Raw genomic sequence first — 18,863 nt, 5'->3', positions numbered from 1 at the left:
GTGGCACTGCGACTTTGCCTAGGATGGGGAGAAGCCGCCTTTCCCTTCCTTGGAAGGGCACTCAGACCAAGGGATGAGTAGTTCTAAACCAGTCTTATCACATAGCTGCCACCTGGCTGCATTCTTGCAATGGAATGAATCTGCTCTGTCCACGAGACACCCAAGTATTCTCACTGCAGCCAGCCACCGACCCAGAGCTGCTCCTCTCCCACTGAAGGGACTCCTGAGAGAGAGGATGGTCTCATGACTTAGGCCCTGTTCTGGGAGTCAAAAGAGCTGGGTTCTACTGCTGGCTCTTCCATTGGCCCCCTGGATGTGGCTTCCCCATGCTCATAATCTCTCTGGTGCCTCAGTCCCCATCAGTCGGACAGGAACACCACACCATTCCTCCCACCCATCATCTCACCTATTTATACTCTCAAATCAGCGAGCCAAGGACTGTCTTGCTACGTGGGCCTTTCACATCAAAAGGCGGACCTCTAGATCATAGAATCATAGCATATCAGAGTTGGAAGGGACCTCAGGAGGTCATCTAGTCCAACCCCCTGCTCAAAGCAGGACCAATCCCCAACTAAATCATCCCAGCCAGGGCTTTGTCAAGCCTGACCTTAAACTTCTAAGGAAGGAGATTCCACCACTTCCTTAGGGAACGCATTCCAGTGTTTCACCACCCACCTAGTGAAAAAGTTTTTCCTAATATCCAACCTAAACCTCCCCCACTGCAACTTGAGACCATTACTCCTTGTTCTGTCATCAGCTACCACTGAGAACAGTCTAGATCCATCCTCTTTGGAACCCCATTTCAGGTAGTTGAAAGCAGCTATCAAATCCCCCCTCATTCTTCTCTTCCGCAGACTAAACAATCCCAGTTCCCTCAGCCTCTCCTCATACGTCACATGCCCCAGTCCCCTAATCATTTTTGTTGCCCTCTGCTGGACTCTTTCCAATTTTTCCACATCCTTCTTGTAGTGTGGAGCCCAAAACTGGACACAATGCTACCATAACAGTGTCAACAGATGATCCAACCACTTCCAGATTTCCACCCATGGCCACCACAGTGTAAAAAGTGCAGGTTCGCCTGTTTTACCTTATGTGAACTCTCAGGAGGGCCAGAAGAACGTTCCATGGAGAATTCGCACTGTGCCTATTAACCCACCATCTCTCGATCATATGCTCAAGAGACTGAGTCAATAACTATCTCCCTCTTCCCGCCTCCCTTCCCCCACAGTGACCCATGTGAGAAAGCTTCTAGAGGCTACTGCGTAGATGGGCTATTACACCACCTCACCAGTCTAACATGACTCGTGGGTTTCAGGGCATCTCCACCAGAGGGCTGACACTGCTGAGGAATGCCTTTCCTGAGGCACCCAGGTTTGCATGAGCACTTCAGGCAACACAGCCCTGACCCATTGCGGTTCTCTCCTGGTCTGGGGAAAAGAACATTTTCTCCCATCTGTATTGCAATTTTACGGCAGGCCTAGATGCCTGGGCAAGGAGGAGAGAGTGATTTTTACACATTTGCAGATAACATTCATTCAGAGACTTTCCCCCTTCCCACGTTAAAGTCACATCACGCAGATGCCACATCCTAACAGCCATCGACTTTCTGTCAGGGGAACATGGAGAAAGGCAGTCGGTCATTTCTCTCCCCCTTGCTCCTTGGCTCTCCACCGCTTCAGTGCTCTAGCCTGTTAGATGCCAGCTGACAGCCCAGCCCTGTCCAGTGGGAGAAGCCAGAACAGAAAATGGACCAAAGAGGAGAAAAGGTTTTGCAGCCTAACATGAAATCAATAGAGCTGTCTAGCAGGAGAAAGTACATGCAGGGCAACCTGAAAACATGGACAACCATCTCCCAGGAATAAAAACCTGTGGTCTGGCTGAAGCCACTGCTTCGAGATTGCTGGGGCAAGTACGGCGGCCATCTTCTCCACTACCCGGGGCAACCTGCGTGCCAGGAAGGGGGTGGGCAATAGCTTCTACAAGAATGGTACGAAAACATGCCCATTACCATCTCTTCTAGGCAATGACTGTCTTGTTATGTTTGCACAGCCCCAAGCACAATAGGGCCCTGGCCTCCAGGTATGCAACAGTACAAAGAGCAAATCATAGTGTAAAAAATTACGATGCTCAAATAGCAGTAGCCACTGAGTCCTTTGGTTCCACCTCCCACCCAGAAGAGCAATTCTGCTTTCCCTTGTTTCCTCTAACTGCCCAGAATGTGCCCCAGCAGCGCTGGCTAACAAGGAGGCACAGCACAGGGAGTCCCGAACTGTAATCTCAGCTTTGACACCGACTCACTCTGATGTTGGACAAAGATTGCCCTCTCTCTATGCCTCTATTTCCTCCCACCAGTAAAATGAGGTGGGATTTATCCACTGCCCAGGGGGGTTAGGGTTACTTGGTTATGTAGTGCTTTGAGACCCTCAGATGGAAGGTGCAGAGTATTTATGCTGTACTGCAGTAGGTCTAAGACAGAGGCTCCACTGTGCTGAGTGTTGTACACACAACAACAGAACCCCGCCCCAAAGAGATTACAATCTAAACTGATCTGTATAATTCCCCTTTAGGGATTGGCAGAGGAGACCCAGAAAGACCATGGCTCCAAACCAGCCATGTACCTTCAAGTTATGCATATGCTTCAGCGCCAGCCTTGATCAGGGTTTAAGAGATGTGCCCATGGTCACGCAGGGAAGATGCAGCAGAGCCAGACCTACCGAGTCCCAGACCTAGCATCTCTTTCTATAAAGAGGATGGATGCAACTTGAGACGTCTTTGGTGGCAGGGGGAGACTTGACATTTCCACCAGGTGACCAGGTCTGTTTTTACATCATTAACTGCGGAAGGTTGGGGCAGCTTCACTTTGCTGAGACACAAGCTTCATTCTGAAAGTATGCATGATCACCTCCCTTCCTTGTTAACAGTTAGCTGCTTGGAGATCTGCCTATTTCCCTACCTCCCCTTCAACTGCTTTGAGGTCTACAAGCAAGGAAAAACTTGGAGCTGGGAGTGTGGAGAGAAGGAATCTCTCCCCTTTAGGTATGCTGAATTCCTCATTCTGGGAGCTCTGGAATTACTTCCTTCCTGGAAATGGTTTGTATGGGAACAGATTCCACTCCTGTCCCCAGCTCACACATTACTGTTCCTTCTCCCAATCAAATAGGGGGAGGGATAGCTCCGTGGTTTGAGCATTGGCCTGCTAAACCCAGGGTTGTGAGTTCAATCCTTGAGGGGGCTATTTAGGGATCTGGGGCAAAAATTGAGGATTGGTCCTGCTTTGAGCAGGGAGTTGGACTAGATGACCTCCTGAGGTCCCTTCCAACCCTGATATTCTATGAAAAAGGTATCTCCACCACCACAGCCCTTCTCAGAGTAGCCAAATCTCAGGTCACAAACAAGGAGCTACAAGGATAAATAAGCAGAAAGCCACCAAACAATTGCCCTTTGGAATAAAGGAAAAGGTGAAGAGAGGCACTCTGTGGCACTGAAGGACTATCTTCAGAGTTTACATGCAGCTGTCAGTGCATCTTCAGAGAGGCAGTGAATGACATGCATCTGCCTCCTTCCCCATTACCAGAGTACCCCAGTGCCTCGCAACACCCATGTGGTAGGGCCATGCTCTCATCCTGATCTTACAGCTAGGGAACCGTGGCACAGACAGGCTAAGAGAGTTGCCTAAGATCACACAGGAAGTCTACATCGGGCGTGGACTTGAACCCCGACTAATGCTCTAATCATTGGGCCATCCTTCCCAGTTATGGAGGGAAGAAAGCTGGTCTATGGTTAAACTACAGGGGTTCCATCTCTGGTTTTGACACAAATGTGAAGTAGCCCCTTCACTTCGCTAGCTTCAGTTTCTACATATAGTGGAACAGGTATCCCAACGGTGGTGAGACACGCGAACATGCTGAGATCCTCAAACAGACGCATTAGGAGTGCTGCACACTATGTACCTTTTTTTTGTTTTTTGTTTTTAAAAACAATGCTTTACATTGTTTGCAATCAGCTCTTCCAATATTTGCCCATACAGTGCTGTAGCCATGTTAGTCTGAGGATATTAGAGAGGGGAGGTAATAGCTCAAAATTGGTCCAATAAAAGATTACACAGAACTCTTCTTCAGGTCTGGGAAACATATGTACCCAGAATATCCAAGATAAATACAAGGTGGAACAGATCATTCAGCATAAGTAGACATTTTAAGGGACCATATTTCAATGGACCCCCAGACCAGGACACCCCAATTCAAAGCAGCACCAGACCATGCCAGAATCTGCAGACATATCTCCATTGCTACAACGTTCAACAGGTCCCACAACATGCCTTTCAAGATCCACAGGTCCTACACATGCCTATCATAACATGTGGTGTACCTCAGCCAGTGCACCAAATACTCAACTGTGCCGGTGAAATGAGACAGTCACCAACCATATTCTCGAATGAGCTCATACAAAAAAAAGGATGAGACAAAAACACCATGTCACCCTTTTCATGACACAATCACGCCACATATGACCTCTCAGTCCTCATCCTCAATGGACACCTGCACAACACCTTCAAAAGGCGAGCCTGAGATCTTAAAGTCATAATTTTGCTAGACACTAAAAATCATGGACTGAACAGAGACACTATATTTATGGCTTATTACAATAATCTACAACCCACTACCACATCCCCATGACTGGAGAGATGTTAATGGGCCTCTTTACCTTGAATGGTCCCTTGAAATGTGTGTGAACTACTTATGCGAAACAATCTGTTCCACCTTATAATAGCTGTGACAATCTGAGTACATTTCCCAGACCGGAAGAAGAATCATAGAATATCAGGGTTGGAAGGGACCTCAAGAGGTCATCTAGTCCAACCCCCTGCTCAAAGCAGGACCAATCCCCAATTTTTGACCCAAATGGCCCCCTCAAGGATTGAACTCACAACCCTGGGTTTCGCAGGCCAATGCTCAAACCACTGAGCTATCCCTCCCCCCAGTGTGGATCCCTCCCCTCTGTGTAAGCTCAAAAGCTTCTCTCTCTCACCAACAGAATAAAGATATTACGTCACCCATCTTGCCTCTCTAATATTTGCCCAGATATCAGGAGGGTATTTTTCAGTCAATACATGTTCAGCTGGAAAGTCCAGTTTTCCAGCTATTTTTTTCCTGCCCTTTACATTTTTTGTATTGGGTTACATGTTACTTTGAGAGTGAAACTGAGTCGGAGCAGGACAAAGTCAGCCAACAGAAGCAAACCAATCAGGAGAGCAGCGAGTGTTTACACTGTCCACCTTATGGTTAATGTTTCCACAAGCCCTGGCAGCGGATCTAGGGTATCCCCATTTGTTTCTCCATATACCTTCAATTACTTGGGGCCAAATCCTGATGACCTTATATACAAGTCATCTCTTTGAAGTCAGTGGGACTACTTGTGTGAATGAAATGCACAGAAGTCAGCCCATGGTGTACAGATCAATTCTTATTTTACTAATCACTTACATACTGATAATAGACAAATTTACAACCTATACCCCTCTATTTCCTAGGTCCTTACTCTTCCGGTCTTGTCATCCAAGTGACTTCAACCAATACATACCAACCTTCCACTAGTAAACAGAAATAAATCTGAAACATGGGTTTTTTGGCTCAGTTACTCATGTTTTTAGTTCAGTCTATATCTTCTGCCCCTGCGAACAGGATGCAACTCCCTTGGCTTCCTCTTTCATTACACATCCGATTTAAGGGCTTGAACTCACCAACACTCATTACAGATACAGACCAAGATTACACAAAGTGACTCATGATTTTGGGTGCCCAACAAGACAAACCTTAAAGGGGCCCCAATTTTTAACAACGTGCTGAGCTACCTGCCACTGGGAAATCAAGGTCTTTCAGGCTGGGAACCCTCCAAGGACTGAAGTACTTAAACTGGGCTGCAGCGCTTAGTACCATGAGAAATCCCTTTGGTTAATGGATGCTATGTGTGGTACTGAGCACCACACCTGGTTTTAGGAGTCCGAGTGTAGAGCATGACCCTGATTTTCTTCTCTGTGGTTTGCTCTCTTATCTACACATGTGCCCTCTCAATCTCCATTCTGTTTCTGGTTTCAATACCTGCATTCAGTCCTCTACCAATTCCAAGCAGCAGTAAAGTCCTTTAATTCACAAGGGGAATGCTGAGCAGTCAACGAGAACAGGAGTTACACTTGCAGCTTCTGCCATACTTCCCTTCCTGCATCACAATTTCAGAAAGATTTAGGGCCGGCTATGACCCTTTGTTAAACTGGCAAAAGTTCCACACGTTTCAATGATGTGCTTAACTCAGCAGGCTCAGCGCAAAGAAGTCTGACCTCTTTTCTGTGGTTTGGTTCACATATGTTTGCATGCCCTCAATTTTGCTTTAAATGAACCCCCCAAAATACAGTCCTAGCACAAAACTCAGCAGAAACTGCGGGGCAGGGGGTGGGGGAGATAGCTCAGTGGTTTGAGCATTGGCCTGCTAAACCCAGGGTTGTGAGTTCAATCCTTAAGGAGGCCATTTAGGGATCTGGGGCAAAAATTGGGGATTGGCCCTGCTTTGAGCAGGGGGTTGTACTAGATGACCTCCTGAGGTCCCTTCCAACCCTGATATTCTAGGATTCTATGGTCACCAAATAAAGAAAGATTAGAAGTCGAGTCAGCTAGGCCCCAGAGGCTCATGAATCTAAACAGGTTCTTCTATGGCCCTCATCATTAGCATCTAAGCACCTAAACATCCTTGCATTATCCCTATTTTACAGATTATCCCTGCATTACGGATAGGAAACTGAGGTTTACTTGATTACGTGATTTGCCCAAGGTCACACAGGAAGACAGAGAGCCAGGAATTGAACCCACGGTTAATTTTATTTTATTTACGCACACACAGACCTTGCCCACAGTCACACAAAGGATTCTATGACACAGCTGGGAACTGAACCCGGTTTCCAGTCCAGCACCCTATCAACTAAACCATCCTTCCCCATTTGTCATGAACAGCTGTAATCTTCAATTCAGAGAGGCACTAGTAAATCCCGTATGCAGTGTTGTTATAGCCGTATCGATCCAAAGATATGAGAGCGACTAAGTGGGTAAGGCAATGTCTTTTATTGGACCAACTTCTGTTGGTGAGACACGCTTTCGAGCTTACACGGAGCTCTTCTTCACATCTCGGAAAGGTCCGAGCATCACAGCTAAATGCTAGGTGGAACAGATTGTTTTGCATAGGTAGTTACCATATATGCTAACAGACCATTCAAGATGGAGTGGTCCATTAACACTTCTGCAGTCATATAGGACAATAAAGGGGGAATTAGTGAGTTACAGATTGTTATAATAAGCCATAAATCCAGTGTCTCTATTCAGCCTGTGATTTTTACTGTCTAGCAGAGTTATTTAGGGCTTGTCTACACTGCCACTTTACAGATCTGCAACTTTCTCACTCTGGGGTGTGAAAACACCCCCACGAGTGCTTCAAATTTCAGTGCTGTAAAGTGCCAGTGTAGACAGTGCATAAGGGATGTTTGCTGTATAATGGGATTTTACCACTTTATTTGCAGCATTCCCTACATGGAAGATGAAGGAGGCAATCCTGCAAATACCACGGCAAATATATCTGCTGGGAACGGTACATAGTGTGATTCTAACAGGGCCCTATGTACAGGGTTCAGTTGCTAATAATCGCCAGTGAGCTATCAATGAGTAGAGTACAAGCAAATATAGTGGAGCATTTATTTTGTAATAAGCTGCTTTTACTGGGAAGTTTATGTGCAACTCAGGGATGGTCTTCTGGATCCTGGCACACTGGCAGCATGGCTTTTAGCATCCCAAAATATGGGATCCCCTAATTTAAGAGAAACCCCAAATCTGAATCTTTAAATCCCTCCTTGATGATTAGAAAAGGAGAAAACTCCCGTTACACTACAGCAGATACACACCGCACTGGGCTGCCTTGTAGAGCCTCTGAAATAGACATGTTTTGTTGGCTTCCTTCTAGCTGCACCCACTTTACAGCTCATTAGTTACCTGCTGTATCAGAGCCAAGTTGTTTAACGGACTCTGAAAATACAGTGGCTTCACATTTGTTCTCTCTCCACTCTCCTTCAGCGATGGAAGTTCCTCCCTCAGACTTTCCCCTTAAAACAAACAGCTAGAATCTGGAAAACATTCTCCACCAACTTACAATCATCTTAGGAACATGTTAAATATTGGCTCTCATGTGACAGTGAATACCTTTAAATTACTCTGTCCTGAGAAGAAAAGGAGTACTTGTGGCACCTTAGAGACTAACCAATTTATTTGAGCATAAGCTTTCATGAGCTACAGCTCACTTCATGCATCCAATGAAGTGAGCTGTAGCTCACGAAAGCTTATGCTCAAATAAATTGGTTAGTCTCTAAGGTGCCACAAGTACTCCTTTTCTTTTTGCGAATATAGACTAACACGGCTGCTACTCTGAAATCTGTCCGGAGAACCACTGCTCTGGACTTTTATTTCTGGCATTGAATAAAGACAGACTTAGACATCTGTTCCCATGTTGTACTGTACTACATAACTGCTCAAACTTCAGTACCCTCCACTGTCCCAGCCCGGCCCGTAACAAAAAAGATCAGGAACTGTTTCTTGCTACTGTGTTTTATTTACCATACCTAGGTTGCTGGGGGGGTCTCCAAGCCAAGACACTGCAGCATCTCACTGCATCTGCTCCATACAATAGAGAAGATTTTTGGTGTCTGTTCTCCTTGTCCAGAGCACCTCTCTAATAATATGCAACTTCCACTGAATATAACTTAGGACAAGACCCTCCCAATAGCAAGGCAAAATGAGGGAGGTGGGTATTCAGGCTGCACCAGGAGAAAAGCCTCCTCAGAGCCCTACTTCACTAGCCTGTAATTGTCAGGATGTGCTTTGGGCCCCTCCACTGCAGGTTAGACCCATAACACAACTTTCATTCTAGAAGACACCCAACTCCCTGTTCCAAGTCCCAGATTCAGAACGTAATCTGGGATGCACTTGCTGAGGAAGCACATACTATTTGGGCAGAATGGCCAGCAGAAACAGACATGCTGGATCCCACAAGGAAGCTCTCAGAAAGGTAAGAGCCATGGAGAGGTCAGCTCGGCCCACAAGAATACAGGGAGAAATAAACACCCCCAGAACCCAACGTATATGGCACTAAGGTGCATGCATGTCTCTTGCATGTAGGCCTTGTGATGCTGTGATTAGCTTATGAATGGGATAGCTGAGCAGTGCTTCAGCTGGAAGTCTGTCCAGTTGCTCCTGAGTGGCCATCAGGATCTCTGCAAAGAGACAGAGCCTACCCTACCTGAGTCTCCTGCATGGCAGTGCCTAAAACTAAATATAGGACAACACACCAGCCAGACACCTCCAGCTGAAGACAGGACTCCCTGTAGGTCCTACAATCAAATCAACAAGGTGCAAGCACAGGAATTAACCTGATGTTTTACTGCACTTCCAGAAAAAGGGCTCATTGAAGATGACAGAAGTTTGTCCACCATGTCTCAAAAGCAAACACTGCTACAGATTTTCTAGTAGGCTTTAGCTTGAGAGGTTACTGCAATGCAATGTGCATCTCCAGTTAAGAGCATTTGTTCTGTATCAGGCTAAATTTAGCTGGCATGAGCCTTAATTGCTCTTCCCTTTCACTTTTCTGAACTCATCACCTGAAAGCTGTTGGAGTGCTTCATGTCCTGGGGGGGTATCCTCTCCTCCCCAGTGTTGGTGTGGAGGACAGAGCTCAATACACCAAGCCTAGGAATGAGAAGCCCTCAGCAACCGAGATTCTGCTGCCCAGTTTCAGTGCTCCTTATCTTGCTCCAGCACACACATGCACACTACATAGCCATGCTTTCGGCTGGGGCTCAGCATGTCATTGGCTCCTCCACCACGTGATGACAGAGATCATCAAGGATTGTCCTCAAGAATCACTTCCAATTCCCTCCTCTCCGACTTGCCTACATGCAGCATGACGTCTATCACTACACTCCAGCTCTGTGCTGAAGCCTAGTACAGTGATCTGTTCAAAGCTCCAGAGATCTCTTATTGGGACCTCCCAATCAGATACACAACTCTCTGGAGTATGTGCAATAGGGAAGGCCCAAGAGAGTGCACACATACTCTGGAGAGAACATTATTCTTGGGCCTGAAAAGCATTAGCCACTCAATATGCTTGGCAGCTGGCAGAAGGGCTAGGAAGCAACAGACCTGCTTCCATAACCATGGGGCTCACACACAAATTCCACACCTCTGCAGTTACTTCACTGGTAGGTCTGAAGGAGAAGTCTTAGGCCAGGTCTACACAACAAGTTTTGTCGGCATAGTTATGTCAGTCAAAGGTGTGGTACATCCCCCAGCTAACAAAGTTTTGCCAGCAAAGCCCCCAGAGTAGACATGGCTATGCCAACATAAGAGTGCTTCTGTCAACATAGCTAATGTTGTTCAGAGACATGGTATTACTATGCCAACAGAAAACGTCCTTTGTCCATAGACTGTGCTGGCATAGCTACACTGGCAAAGTGCCGTAGCTTTGTAGTGTAGACAATGCCTTAGCCTAGATTCTGTTAGTCCACATCAACATCTCTCTGCTGCCCCTCCATGCACCAAAACAAAATGGCAGTCACTGCTCCAAAGCACAGAGCTAAAGAAAGGAGTATTAAGTACGTGTACCATATCATCTTCCATTAGCACCCACCCTGTTAGTGAGCACAAAAACTAGAATACCCATGTCCCCTTTAGGATAAGGGAGCTCAAAAGGGTTGGGAGAAGACCATATATCCTAATGATCATGTAGTGCATAATTCTATATTACACATCCGTGTGACATGGAAGGTGCTATAAAGCATTCTGTCTAACCCCTGTGAGAAACTAAACTAGAGAAGTTATGCAAAGAAAGAGCCACTACAAACATCCCACTCCAACGAACTTATAGAGCAGGGCTTCTCATTTTGCTGTTTGCACCTAAAAAGAGAAGTGCTGCTGCGAGGATTTACGTTTTGACTTCTATGAAGACTGAGCTCACTTCATACCACTAACTGTCACTCAACAGGTTCTAGCCGGCAGTCAAAATGCCACACTTCTGGCCTTTTGTTTTTCTCCTGAATGAATGTTCAGCTTCCAGCATCTTATGAACCAAAATGTCTTGGCACAAGTGGTTGTTAATGACTTTCCAGGGTCGTTAGGAATGGGTACAAGTCCATCCAGAGCTGATGATGACAATGATTCCAGTGCTCCAGAGAAATCTCTGTCACATCCAGGAGCTGATCCTTCAAGTTGTCAACAGAAAAGGGTTCTCACTCTGGGTGGGTGTGACTCTCTTCACTCCCATGCTGTCATTATCTGAAGACTCACACCTGTGACACAGCAGGGCTGTGAAGCTTTTTCAAAGGGCAGTTTTATAAGATCAACAAGCACCAGAGGAACATTAACTCCATGTTAAGTAAGTTAGCAGAGTATTGCCATCTGATGAAGCCCAAGCATCATCTGCCAGCAGCTTTATCCACAGTGTGGAAATTCAGCTCTGGGCCTTCTTTATTTCCTTATGACTTGAATGGCTCCAGAAGACATATCGTTTGATTGGTGAATGTAAAAAAAAAAAAAAACCCCGAAGTTTCTTACCATCCCTACTCTCAAAGTATCTGAAAGTCTTCATTCCAAAGACCTGTGCTGTTATGTTGGCAGCCATCACTAATGCTAATATTGCACTTCCACCAGTTTTCTTCTCTACCCCACATTCAGCAGAACATGGGACTGTCTACTTCCCCTTTTAACAGCCATAGTTACCACCACACTGGATCATCCAACCCATGCCCAGCCTCCAGTAACTGATGCTACAGAGGAAGCAGAGAATCTCTGTCGTGCATTAGCCAATGGTGCACACTGGAGAGAATTTCTTCCTAACCTGTTTTGTGCCATCTGCCATGAGAGTCCAGGTTCCCCTCAAGGTATCATCTTGTCACCAGATCTGAGGCAAATTCTTCCAACGAAAGAAATTTTCAGATTGCTTCATTTTACTACGCAGGTGAACTAGCCTCAAGACATCAAAACACATGTATTTCCTGGAAAGGACCGTGCTGACATTGGATCTTAGGTGATCTAAGGTGTAGATCTTAGGTGTAATCAGGCCAATGGCAGCAAAGAAACTAGGTGTCAGCAGATACGTATGCCCAGAGATTTCTTTGCAAAAGAGGAACTATTACTTTCCTTCACAATTTGAGACTACAAAATCTTTGGACGTTTAGGAATCATAGCAGACATGTATCAACCTGCTTACCACGATCTTCAGAATGAAGGAAATCAGTGGTGAAGTTTTCCCCAATTACAAAGCTATGCCCCAGCAATGTCCGCTCTTTCCTACAAATCTCTAAAGAAATCTGTACCCATCTTGTTCAGTGTGAAATTCTGAAAATGCTACATGTAAGTAGTTTTACACGCATCTTTCAGGTTAATGAAAAGAGCCATTTACCAAACTAGTTACCAGTTGAGCCTCATCTTGACATCTACCCACCTTGCTGTAAAATTACCTTCTCAATAGCAACAACAGACAGCAGCTGTCTCCCTATGGGTTTCCTCAACAGTACCATTATTTTGCCACATGCTCCATTTATAACGTGTTTGTTCCCTGACACTGAACCTAACCATTTACCCAAACCAAAGGCAGCTTGGATGATTCTCAGCCTCTCAGAAACCAGTGAAGTCTTGCCTCCTCTGAAAAACAGATATGTGGTTTTACCATATGCGGTGGTAGCCTTTGGAGTGTCACCCAACAGCCGATTTTGTAGCATAGACACGATTGATAATATTTTAACTAGATACATGCTCTGCATTAAAGTTTTTCCCCCACTTCTCAGACAGTGGTAAGAAAATGTGAATATAACCTGCATGAGTGGGTCTGCGATTTAGCTGGTAATCCATTCCATGACTACACACTCCAAACAGAGTGGGGATGGCTAGGTAGCGTCAGTCAGTCTGGGAGCTAGAGACAAAGAACCACAGTGGCGATCTGTGTCCAGCAGCCTCAAGAGAAAGTCGCCTTCGTCTTTTCACCACAACTGAACCCTGTCTCTTCTATGTGACGATGGATTCTATAAGGAAGAGTTACTCACTCCCAACAGGAAGCATAGAAATAAAACTTTTAATTCAAAAAACTATTTATAAATTTACAGTTTCTCTGAGTGCAAGAGATCCAATCTGCAGACAGGATTCCAGAGTCACAAAGAACTTGTCTCCTCCACAGCTCCCAACATTACCAAGCTAGCCCAATCAACCCTACCTCCTGTGGCAGAGAAGGAAAGACAGATTATTATTAGCAGTATTACCACAACTCCTAGGAGCCACGGCCATGGACGAGGGCCCCACTGTGCTAGGAGTGGACGGTTACCATTTTGTCAAGGCCAACCCGATGCTATCTAGTCGGCATTTCATTATACAATAATATTTAGTAGTGCCCATTGGTTCTGAGCAGGACACTATTTTAGGTACTGATTATACCCTCATTACTGCAGTACCTGAGCTTCTCACAATTTCTAATGTATTTATCCTCTGACACCCCACTGTGGCAGGGCTGGGTTATTACCCCATTTACAGACAAGAACTGAGCAGTAGCATGCAGAACCAACTGTGCCCTTGGGATGATTCCATCTGGCCCCTGAACAAAATGGCATCCTCTGCACAGCGTGACCTTGCATGCGCCATACGTGGAGGTCAGACCACGTGGAGGATGCCTGGCTAAAAATGTCAGCGCCTGCCACTGGAAGTGAGGTGTGGAGAGAGGATGCGACGTCACACAAGAATTCTGTGTCAGATTAGGGAACTGAACCCATGTATCCAAGTCCCAGGCTAGTGCCCTAACCACTGGACTACCCTTCCTTAACAGGCACTATACAGACAGAGGTATGTACTGTCCCTGCCACAAGACACACACGAGTTTTGTTTGTCAGATACTTTAGGTAAACCTAGCAGGCAGAAATGGGAGACTAGCAAATATGGCTTTAAGGATATGATGCTAACTAAAACTCACAAGACCTGGGTTTGGTTCCCAGCTCAGACACAGACTTCTTAAGGACTTTGGATAAGTCACTTAATTCATCCTGTGCCTCAGTTCCCCCATCTATAAAATGGGGTAAAGCTTCCCTATCTCCCAGGATTTTGCAAGGATAAATCCTTTAGTGATGGCATGGTGCTCAGACATTACAAGGATCAAATACATATCTAGACAGATTGACCAAGGCTAAGAACGGCTAGACAGATGCTGTAACACAACCTTGTGTTCACTGATCAATCCTAGCCATGGAAACTAGCAAGACCGCTGTTGGTGGACAGCACAGGTCACGGGTAGAGAGAAGGCTACAGAATGTGATTAGGCCCAGGTCCAGTAAACAAATTTCTTGGCAGCTGCTATAGGACGACATTGCCTCTGTTAGCCTGGCTGGAAAAAGAGATACTGATTGTCCATAAACGCAACCCCTCATATTGTTTTCATTGATCTGCTGAGTCACACTCAAATATATTTGACACTTTTGACGATACTTGGGCTGCTGGGGAATGGAGCGGTAGCATACAGACTAAGATCAAAGCAGTGCAAAGCCTCCCTACTGTGCTATGACAACAGGCAGCTTTTGGGGGGAAAGTCAGAAACCTGCCAAAATGTGACCTCTGCTTCCACCTCTCCACTCATTCCTAAAAAGAATGTAGCAAGAATAAAGCCCAATGCAAGCCACAAAATAAGGGAAGCAACATCACGATCGTCACACCTCAAAAGAAACCGCTCTACAGTAATTTCCCCTGTTAAGTTAGCCATGCAAAATGCTAGCTATTATTCCCTAATCCATTTTGATGCAAGGATAAATAAAGCGGAGGCATCTATTTTACACAGAATAAGATGAGATTGCTACTTTTGCAAACTAATTACAGGGCTTATCAAATCCCAAGACTCTTTTACTCCATACAGCAACGGTTACTAGATCACAACTAGACAAGATGATGAATAGCCCCTTTAAACAAAAAGCAGAGGGATGGGGCGGGTGGAATTCAGGTCTAGCTAAGTGGGTACAACTCCACTGACTTAAGCTGCATCCAGTTACACATCAGATCTGAATTTGGACCAAGTCTTGCTTGCATCTCAAGACCTCTGCCTATTCAGGGCCTGATACTGAAAAGTACTGAGCATGGATCAAGCCGTTTTAAAGGGATGCCTCTATCTGAAATACGCTGAATATCAACTTTGGCAAGTTATTTATGGACTTGTAAGTCTATGCTGCCACAAAAGGCAGCCTTCCCACACTATCTCAATGTAGGCCTCCTGCCTTCATTTACAGTGATTCTCTTTCAGACATATTGGCAAACACTAAACCTTGTTTCAACCTGTTACACAAGGCCTGATTTTTAAATCTCTCTCTTCTGGTGGTCAGCGCCCGGAGGAGGTGGGGGAAAGAGAGAGCAGCCTGTGTGTGGCATTGTGGATGGGTAATGTTGCTGCCAGGCAAACTTATACACCCCTTTTAGTTCACATCCAGAAATCCATCCACTTGTTGTATGGAGGGAAGACAAATGGACTAGTTAATGCAAGGTTTCAGAGTAGCAGCCATGTTAGTCTGTATCCGTAAAAAGGAGTACTTGTAGCACCTTAGAGACTAACAAATTTATTAGAGCACAAGCTTTCGTGAGCTACAGCTCACTTGCTCACGAAAGCTTATGCTCTAATAAATTAGTTAATGCAATAATTTCCAAATATACCTGTGCAAGAGATTTACTCCTCTATAGTTTGCATGCAGCTTGACCAGCATCCTACTTACCTCCAATTTGTTTATAATTTATCACTTTCATGACAACCTGAAAGGTTTAACAATTTAATTTTTGTTTTAAAATGACACACAATATGGCAGGCCCCCAATTTGTTCAGACTGTGGAACCCTTCGTAAGAGCAAGACCCTTTTCTCCCAAGTCCACGATCCCCACTGAACAGCTTGACTCTCCATAGATTCTATTCTACAAGCCACCAGGCAGGCGTCAGAGCCCACTGGTGGGCTCAACACCACACTTTTAGAACCACTGTGATGAGATATTGGGGTTCCTTTTTTGAAGTCTTCTCTCTTGGCTGCTTAGGAAATGTTTAAAAGTTCATCCTCTTTTGGGTGGGGCCTTTATTCTTTCTGTATCTCAAACCAATTCATTCCGATTCACGAGCTTTTTATTTTAAGCTAGATCTTTCCTCACCCGTCTCCCTCAATTAAACACTTTCCGATCCCTCTGGGGGAGTAAAAAACCCCACAAAACACCCCTTACCACCCCAACAGAGCCCTGCTTCATAACACCATGGGCCAATATTGTTGGTGTGGGGCAGTAGGTGTATGTGTGTTGGGGGAAAGGGGGGGGGGGGCAGAGAAGAGAAGCGAAAAAACCAAACGAAAACCACCCAGGCAACTTAGTAAGGATCACTCTAAGCCTCAAAGCCCAGGCAGAAAAATAGCAGCAGCTGGGCCTAAAAAATAAAGCGAGTGAAACACAGCCCCAGGGAGGTGGGTTTTGTTGTTGTTGTTGTTGTTGTTGTTTTTTAAAAAAACCACAAAATATCCATTGCACATAATTATTGTAGCAACAACTTCCCCCCCCCCCCCCGCACCGCTCCCAACATCTGTTTCTCTCTCTCACACACACACACACACCCCCCCACGTCGGTGGGTTGCTCTTTTTCAACCCTTCGAGGGTACCATCCCCACGTCCCCAGCCCCCCTCCCTGGTCACAGGGGCCCACGAGCCCCCCCCCACCCCAGGCGGGAGCCCCGCTCCGAAGTGCCGGCTGCCCACAATACCCCCCCCCGCCCAGGGCTTCACCCCCACCGAAAAGGGCCGCCTCAGGGGGGCGGTGGGGGGCAGCCCCCCGCTGCCGACGCCCCGGGACGCCCCGTGCGCGGGCTATTTACCTCCTCGGGGCCCCTCAGAGGCGGGGGCCAGCCCCCCGGGCCCCCGCCAGCCGCTCCATCGTGGGCTTCCTCCCGCGGCTGTTGTCTCTTTAAGCCTCTTTTCCTCCCCCCCCCAGCCCCCCCTTCCTCCTCCACCACCACACACTCCGCGGGCAGCGGGCACAGCGCGGCGCCTCTACTCCAGCGGCGTACGGCTCCGCGGCGGCCTCTGCAGCGCGCGCCACGCCGGCGGCGCAAAAGCCCTCCGTGAATAGGAGGAAGGCTCGGGTTTACAGGGGCCCGGCGCAAGCGCGGTGGAAGGGAGGGTGGCGGCGGAGCGCCGTGGGCGTAAAGCGCGCTCGAGACGAGGTAGCCGAGAAGGGCGGGAGGGGGCGGGGAGGAGGGGCTTTGCGACAATGGCGGTGCGCTTTGCGGCTTGCCCTGGTTCCCGCCCCCTTAAGCCCGCCCCCTCTTTAACTCTTTCTCTCGCGCGCGCCAGGAGGCCGGTGTGCGCATGTGCGCGCTGAGCGTTGTCCCGTCAGCGGCCGGCAGGGCAGCCCCCTCCTCTGTCCCCCGCCCTCCTCCAGGGCACGGTCCGCCCAGCGCCCACGTAGAGGGCAGGCCCCCCATGCACGCACCCCGAGAACCCTCCCCACCGTGCACGCCCCCCCAGACCCCTTTCGGGCCCCTGTCACCTTCATACCCATCCACAGGGCAGCCCCCCTCAATGGCTGCCCCCAGGACTCCCCCAGAACCCTCCCCACCGTGCACCCACCCCCCAGTCCCCTTTCGGGCCACCGTCACCTTCATACCCACCCAGGACTCCCCCAGAACCCTCCCCACCGTGCACCCACCCCGAGAACCCTCCCCACCGTGCACCCACCCCCCAGACCCCTTTCGGGCCCCTGTCACCTTCATACCCACCCAGGACTCCCCCAGAACCCTCCCCACCGTGCACCCACCCCCCAGTCCCCTTTCGGGCCCCTGTCACCTTCATACCCACCCACAGGGCAGCCCCCCTCAATGGCTGCCCCCATGCCTCCCCCAGAACCCTCCCCACCGTGCACCCACCCCGAGAACCCTCCCCACCGTGCACCCACCCCCCAGTCCCCTTTCGGGCCCCTGTCACCTTCATACCCACCCAGGACTCCCCCAGAACCCTCCCCACCGTGCACCCACCCCGAGAACCCTCCCCACCGTGCACCCACCCCCCAGACCCCTTTCGGGCCACCGTCACCTTCATACCCATCCACAGGGCAGCCCCCCTCAATGGCTGCCCCCATGCCTCCCCCAGAACCCTCCCCACCGTGCACCCACCCCGAGAACCCTCCCCACCGTGCACCCACCCCCCAGTCCCCTTTCGGGCCACCGTCACCTTCATACCCACCCATGCCTCCCCCAGAACCCTCCCCACCGTGCACCCACCCCGAGAACCCTCCCCACCGTGCACCCACCCCCCAGTCCCCTTTCGGGCCACCGTCACCTTCATACCCACCCAGGACTCCCCCAGAACCCTCCCCACCGTGCACCCACCCCGAGAACCCTCCCCACCGTGCACCCACCCCCCAGACCCCTTTCGGGCCCCTGTCACCTTCATACCCACCCAGGACTCCCCCAGAACCCTCCCCACCGTGCACCCACCCCCCAGTCCCCTTTCGGGCCCCTGTCACCTTCATACCCACCCACAGGGCAGCCCCCCTCAATGGCTGCCCCCATGACTCCCCCAGAACCCTCCCCACCGTGCATCCACCCCGAGAACCCTCCCCACCGTGCATCCACCCCCCAGACCCCTTTCGGGCCACCGTCACCTTCATACCCATCCACAGGGCAGCCCCCCTCAATGGCTGCCCCCATGACTCCCCCAGAACCCTCCCCACCGTGGATCAACCCCGAGAACCCTCCCCACCGTGCACCCACCCCCCAGTCCCCTTTCGGGCCACCGTCA

At 48.5% G+C, this 18,863-nt stretch overlaps 1 protein-coding gene across 2 annotated transcripts in view; it reads right to left on the bottom strand.

The window, feature by feature from the left end:
• Positions 1 to 17,214, bottom strand: part of CSNK1G2 (casein kinase 1 gamma 2) — a 95,715-nt gene extending 78,501 nt beyond the window's left edge. For both annotated transcript variants that reach the window (XM_073323841.2, XM_073323839.2), the window contains exon 1: positions 16,940 to 17,214. The gene's annotated coding sequence lies outside the window, so the exon portion shown is untranslated. The remainder of the gene's footprint in view (positions 1 to 16,939) is intronic.
• Between the last annotated feature and the right edge of the window lie 1,649 nt (positions 17,215 to 18,863).

The sequence above is a fragment of the Lepidochelys kempii genome, chromosome 25 (assembly GCF_965140285.1).
Source record: "Lepidochelys kempii isolate rLepKem1 chromosome 25, rLepKem1.hap1, whole genome shotgun sequence".
Lineage (NCBI taxonomy): Eukaryota > Metazoa > Chordata > Testudines > Cheloniidae > Lepidochelys > Lepidochelys kempii.
The sequence above is the reverse complement of the archived record's forward strand: the minus strand, read 5'-3'. Positions and strand labels throughout refer to the sequence as shown.